This window comes from Atta colombica, unplaced genomic scaffold, assembly GCF_001594045.1.
Source record: "Atta colombica isolate Treedump-2 unplaced genomic scaffold, Acol1.0 scaffold16, whole genome shotgun sequence".
In the NCBI taxonomy this organism is placed as follows: Eukaryota; Metazoa; Arthropoda; class Insecta; order Hymenoptera; family Formicidae; genus Atta; species Atta colombica.
The window spans coordinates 53,856-60,989 of record NW_017259250.1 but is presented as its reverse complement, the minus strand read 5'-3'; the positions used below and the strand labels follow the sequence as shown (position 1 = coordinate 60,989).

Genomic DNA, 7,134 nt, shown 5'->3' with positions numbered 1-7,134 from the left:
AAAAATAATTAAATAAAAATATTTGGCCTTTAATATGTGTTTATTAACAATGTTTATTTAAAAAAAAAATTACGAAAAAAAATCGATCATGGAATCTCTAACATTCAGATCTCACACTCTACGCGCGAGACCACGCCGAGGTCTTGCAAACCACTTCTATGAACGTGGTACATAACACTCATGGAAAATCATGGAAATGTCAATATCTCGTAAATTATCATGCTTTGAAATTATTTTTGCTATTATACATAAATTGGAGGGATTAGTATAATTTATAGGATTAGTATTATTTTTTATAAACTTATACGTTATCTACAATGTTCCTTCTCCTTTTAGTTATACACACTGAGCGGTCGAAATGACCCAGAAAAACAAGCGATCATATATATATATAGAGAGAGAGAGAGGGGGGGGAGGGAGGGAGAGAGGGAAGAAGGGAGGGAGGGAGGGAGAGAACTCGCTGTTTTGCTCGACGAGCATGGCTCGGCATGCGGGGCCTCCGATTACAATCGAAGCTTCTATCCTTTTTTATTTTTTTCTCTGTCTCACTTTTCTCTGTCGTATTTCTGTTTCGATAATTCGTTTTGCAATTTAAGAATATGTTCTATCAATTTCGATTTATCTCATCGCCGATGTGGCAAGGACGCATTACTTTTCTAAACAATCTGATATATTTCTATATATACAAAAATATATCATTATGGCTTTCCCAGCTGATAATATATTGCTATAATATATTGGTTTATACAATTTTTCAATCTATTTCTATAGTTGAATAGCGGCACTTTGTTTGCGCGCGACCGATAAGAGGAATGGTGCTTCTTACTAATAAGGCAAGTATAACAACAGTCCGGAACCGATTTGATGATTCTCCATGAAATATGTTGTAAAACATGAAAATTTAAGAGACACATTTTTTTTTACGTACGCTAACTCATTAAGGGATGGAGGGAAACCCTTTTGAAAAAAAAATGATATTCTTCTTTCAAGCCGAATATCATTGGGAATATAAAAGATCGAAAAAATTTTTTGTTATTTCTTTGTTTAACAAAATACTCCCATCATCCGTAATTTTTAATTTTTAATTTTTTTTTTTTACCAAATTAAAGATTATTTCTTTACAAATTCAATCATGTAATAAAGTTACAATACGACATATCATTTTCGAGAATTAATTATTAAATTAATTATTAAATACAGCTAATGATTTTCTGAAAACAGTGAAACCACTTATCGAACAGTTCGAATCTGAAAATGTTTTTAATTCTGTGATCAAAGTGATTTCCAGTTGGAAATTCATTCTGGAACGTCATTGTCAATGAAGGAGTAAAGAAAGTAGAGTGTGTTGTGCAATCTATAACATTCAACAACACATTCATACACCATACAACTAATAATATCGTATAATGAAAATTTGCTGCCTTTATTTATTGTATTGAAAGAAACTAAAGATATATTTGGACCAAGAGTGCAAGAAATCATATTTACATCAATAAATGTAAAAGCATCGAAATCTGGTAAAATGACTTCAGGTAATTAAATAAATTTTCTTTTACAATACCTTTTCAGATACTGTTTTACTATTAAAAAGTAAATATAAACGAAATAATAAAAAAAGTAAATATAAACGAAATGAAATTATAAGTCTTATTTCTGTGATATATTATATATTTTATTTAAGAGAATCGCATAACAGACATAAAATAGTTTATTAATTTAACATTTATATTTCTTACAGACCATTTTAAAATGTGATTAGAAGAAGCTTATTTTCCATATATTGGTATTCTAATAGCATCCTTCTTATCGATTCATGGATTGGATATTGTCTCAATATCATTTCAGATTTAACATTTGCAGGAAAACATACTACTATGATTATACTGAAAAGCACAATAGGGAAAATACAATCAGATATTTACGAATTTAGAATTTGGAAAAATTTTGCTAAAAGATTTTCAGATACTGTTTAATTATTGGAAAATAATATAAATTTACATGAACGAAATAATATACAATAATAAAATTACAATCTCTGATACACAATTGTCTTCCCCGCGATATCACAACTTTAAATATTCGTGGTTTAAAAATAATTATACAAACGAAAGACCAGAAGAATTTAAAAATCCAATAGAATTTAGTTTTGACAAAAGTTCAACAATATGTGATATAAGGTTGTAGTAATATAGCTGTAAAATGTTCAATGACAAAAAGCCATTATTTAAAACATGTTTTCATCGAGTATCGTTATTGTAATGAGTATAATGAGTAAACGATACAAAATATAAATTTATTATAAACATTTAGAAATTATTTCATTATTAAGTATGATATATACGTTTTGAAATTATTACATAAACGACAAATAAATAAGATATTAAAGCGTAAAACTAAAAATAACTTTAAGAGAATAATATTAAGATATTATTAAGGAAGTAATGTACAGAGATGAATAAAAACGTTTTACTTATTTTAAAAAGAAATAATAAAAATTATTATAACTCTTAACATTATTTATAATTTGTAATATATACAAATATCAATTTCCTTTATTCGTTGATTTATGTATTTCATTATTCCGACAATTACTTTCGCATATGAGCATGGATAGCGTACATATGGAAGCGTTAATAATAATTAATAATTAATAATTAATAATTAATTTAATAATTAATTCTCGAAAATGATATATCGTATTGTAACTTTATTACAGATGGTTGAATTTGTAAAGAAATAATCTTTAATTTGGTAAAAAAAAAATTAAAAATTTAAGAAAATTACGGATGGTGGGAGTATTTTGTTAAACAAAGAAATAATTTTTTTCGATCTTTTATTTCGATCTCCCAATGATATTCGGCTCGAAAGAAAAATATCGTTTTTTTTCAAAGGGATTTCACCCCTTAAACATGAGTTAGCGCATGTATAAAAAAAAACGTGTCGTAGATTTTCATGTTTTACAACATATTTCATGGAGAATCAAATCGGTTCCGGACTATTGTGATACTTCCCTTGTAAGTCGACACTTCGACATCCGAGTCGAGTCATAAATGTGCTGTATACAATAATTTCGAACTTTATACGTTTAAAATAAGTAATGATTTACAGAAAAATTCAAAAAACAATATTATGCTTGCAAAAACGAGTTATGAGCTTTAGTACAAGACCAATAAGTATTCGAAAATTTTATTTATATGCTATGTCTGCTACTGTCGAAATTGCCGTTTGTCGTTTCGATATCCGAGCAGAATTGAAATTCAATCGAAACATACATCTCGTTCCGAGCCCTGATATGTATTTGTAAATAATTCAGTAAATAAAGTTATTTGAAAAGTTTAGACATATATTGTATATATCTACATGCATGTATGCACGCACTGCACGCACGCACGTGTATGTGTGTATATATATATATATAATATATATATATATATATATATACACATATACATATACAGAGGTCATTAATATACGGCCCCATTCGTCCCGAGCAGGTAGAGCGGACTAAACTGAGTAGAAAAGTTCTCTACCATTTTGTAATGCTCGCAATAATTAACGAGATATTAACGTTTAAAGATAGTCGAATACGCGCGTCCGCCCGATCTGCTATTGTCGAAGGTACGGCCCACTGAGCCCACGGCGCGCAGATCGCGAGGAGCGGGAATGGCTTAGCAGGCGCGCCGCGCTGTTCGAGCTTAGAGGCTCGCGGCGAGTAGAGGAAATTCTGTATATGTATTTTATATACAGGATGTTGCCAAAAGATGATACCAAATTTTATATAATACTTTTTGATTTGTTAAAACAAATCAAAAAGTCTTAATAAATATTCCGAAAACCTTTTATTTCTGAGTTATGAAGCATTTTCTTCTGTGAAAAATATAAAATAAATTTATTGTAAATTAAATTTACAATAAATGTTCAATGTGCATTGAACTCCATCCATTTCAACACATTTCGACACGTCTCCTTATTGAAGATCAAACATGTTCAAAGATTCCGGGTTTATTCCATTGTTGACAACAGTTTTCAATTCTCTGAGTCAGTTTATCTATTGTATCGGCTGATATGACACATATCATGCTTTTCAAGTGTCCCCATAGATAGTAATTCAATGGATTTAAATCCAGTGAGCGAGGTGGATCGCCATACAACTGGATCGCCACGTCCATCTTTCATGAAAAAATTAGTTAAATGGTGTCTGATATTAACGAGGAAATGGGGACATCGTGCATGAACCACATTCGTCTATGTTGCAAAAGAATATCTTCCAATCACATTTTGTTTATATTGTAAAGAAATATCTCCCAAAAGTTCGAATAAATTATTTTCGAAAAAATTAAGATACACTTGTCCTGTTAGTCTATTAGGTAAAATGTAAAATCCGATTAGAGGACCTCTAAAAATATCTGTCAAAACATTCACAGAAAAACAATGCTGATATCGTGATGCTATGAGAGCATGAGGATTTTCATTACCCAAACATGTATGTTATGAACGTTATTGATTCCATCTCTGGTAAAGGATGCCTCATCAGTAAACAAAATATTGCACAAAAATTGTGGATCTTGATTGCATCAATGAAGAAGCCATTGACAAAAAGTGATCCGTTGTTGCAAATCAATTGGTAGAAGAGCCTGAAGTGTTGGACATGATGCAAAAGTTCATCATGCAAAATACTTCAGCCATTCACACAGTGTGATGGCTTGATCTTTTTTGCAGGGCGATTCTTCGATAAGATGTTCCAGGATTTTCTTCAATTGTGCGTCAAATATTTTCCTCGACTGCAGAAGGCATTTCTTTTAACAAGTCGCGATCTACCGTAGTCAACTAAATTTGATTTAAACTATCCGATCTCACGTAAGCGTTGATGAATTTTGCTAAACATTCTTATTTAGCTATTCGGCGATTCGGATAAGCTGCATGATACAAGCGTACTACTTTTGAAATATTGCCTTTTGCTCTCTACCATATATAAAATGAATGTCATCATTTCAGAATTTGTGTAAAAATCAGCCATTTTTCAGATAACACAAAACTAGACATGATTCACAATCCAAAGTTGAATATAACAATCCCTGTAATCACATATGTCCGTGAATGAACTGACTAAGAGACTTGGAAACTTTTTTCAACTTTGTCAAACACGAAATAAACCTAGAATCTTTGACCTTCAATGACAAAACATGCCGAATTGTGTATTAACACGAGTCGAAGGCACATTGAACATTTATTACAAATTTAATTTATTTTCTATTTTTCACAGAAGAAAATGCTTCATAACTTAAAAATAAAAGGTTTTCGGAGTACTGTTCATTAAGACTTTTTGGTTTGTTTTAACAAATACTGCATACCCCTAAAATTTGGTACCTTTTGGGGACACCCTATATATGCGTCAATAATTTACTAAAATGTTTGTAAAAGACAAAACAGCAATTAAAATAATTATCTTCATTTGTATTGTATGTAAATAATATGGTACGTTTCTTGTTTATGAAAAAATTATTTAAACAAAATTAAAATAACTAATATCATATTTATTTTATTATTTTTCCTCTAAAAAAAAGAACTTTGACCAGGGCATATAAGAACATTTTTTGATATGAGTCTGAGTAGGTTGATAATTCAGATCATTTCTATGATTCAGCGTCACATTTTTCATGACAGCGCTGTCGAAAATTGCGAAACTAAAATACTGCTCGGTTTCATGGTTTCATGTCAATTTTTCTCATAATATACAAACGAAATTTTCAGTAACTCTTTTCTCTTATACTAAAGCCTCGTTTCTAAAAGCATAAGATTGTTCTTTCAGGTTTTCTGCAAATTGCCAACTACTTTTTATGAACGTGCAAGGTCTGAATCTCTTATATGCAGCACATATTGTCTCATGTTGACATGTACAGAAGCCGATAACAAAACTGTAAGTCTTCAATTTTCTTTCGTTTTTCGTATTCAATTGTAGCTGGCGAATTGCGTTGTTGTCGATTCTTTAATTGTAGAGAAGGACTTTTCAATCCATAAACACAGAAAAAAGTAAAAGTTAAAAGAAAAAAGTTTTTAATAATTGATGTAAATAAAACAGGACACTCCCGTTAAAGGTTATTCGTTTTGCTCAGGCTTGTGAAGATAATTAATTTTAAGATAATTAAAATTATTTACAAATATTAATATAAAATTATTAAATATTAATTACATAATATTTTTATAATTTTAATATTTCATAGAATAATAGATAAAAATTTATGAGTTAATTTTAAGCAAAATCGTAAGACTTATAAGTGTTTTCGTAAAACTTGTAAGAATTTATTTATTAGTATTTATTTATTAGTGTTCTAATTTTAGTAGATAGTATTCTAATTTTATATGCATTATGAAAAAAAATGATAAGACTACGATTATTCATAAATACTCGTATCTACGATTTCTTATAAATTACATAACTAATAAGAAGCTACCTATAAAAATATTGTATAAAGGTATAAGCACTTGAAAATTCTTATAAATAAGAATATATTACGAGCTTTCTGTTTAGAATTTATGTCTTATAAAATATATATGTTTTTTTAGATGCTATCAGTTCTAATTTGAATTTTTCCAAATCAAAATGTGCTGTAAAGAAGATGATAAAAGCGTTAAAAAGTATTAAGGAGCGTTATCGTCGACATTACAAACGATCACAAAATTCAGAAAATAATATGATCGAAAATAATAATATGATTAAGGCAACTAAAGAGCTTGTCATTAAAAAACTAAGAAACAAAAGTTAAGAAAAGAATGGAAATGCAATTTGCAAACTTACTTCGGTAATATCTCACAGAAAGTAAAGATTAATAAAATAGAAAATTATCAAAAATATATCAATATATCCAATCAAAATGATTCAGATAATATTACAAAACAATTTAGACAGAGAAGCATTACAAACCGATTTAGATACTGAAGTATCACAAAATGATTATTCCTCAGATATTGACGTATTAATGAATTATAAATGTTCACACGAAAGTATTATTTTTCGATATTAATATTACATCTTCATATATTTTCCTTTTTTCTATTTTCATATATTGTATCTTTACTACGCAGAAAGTATATATAATTCTTATATATGTATATAAAATAATTTTATGATAATGA

At 29.0% G+C, this 7,134-nt stretch overlaps 1 protein-coding gene across 3 annotated transcripts in view; it reads right to left on the bottom strand.

Annotated features, from left to right (window-relative positions):
- LOC108685793 (alpha-methylacyl-CoA racemase) overlaps positions 1-7,134 on the bottom strand; it is a 107,606-nt gene that overhangs the window by 98,818 nt on the left and 1,654 nt on the right. The window lies entirely within an intron of this gene.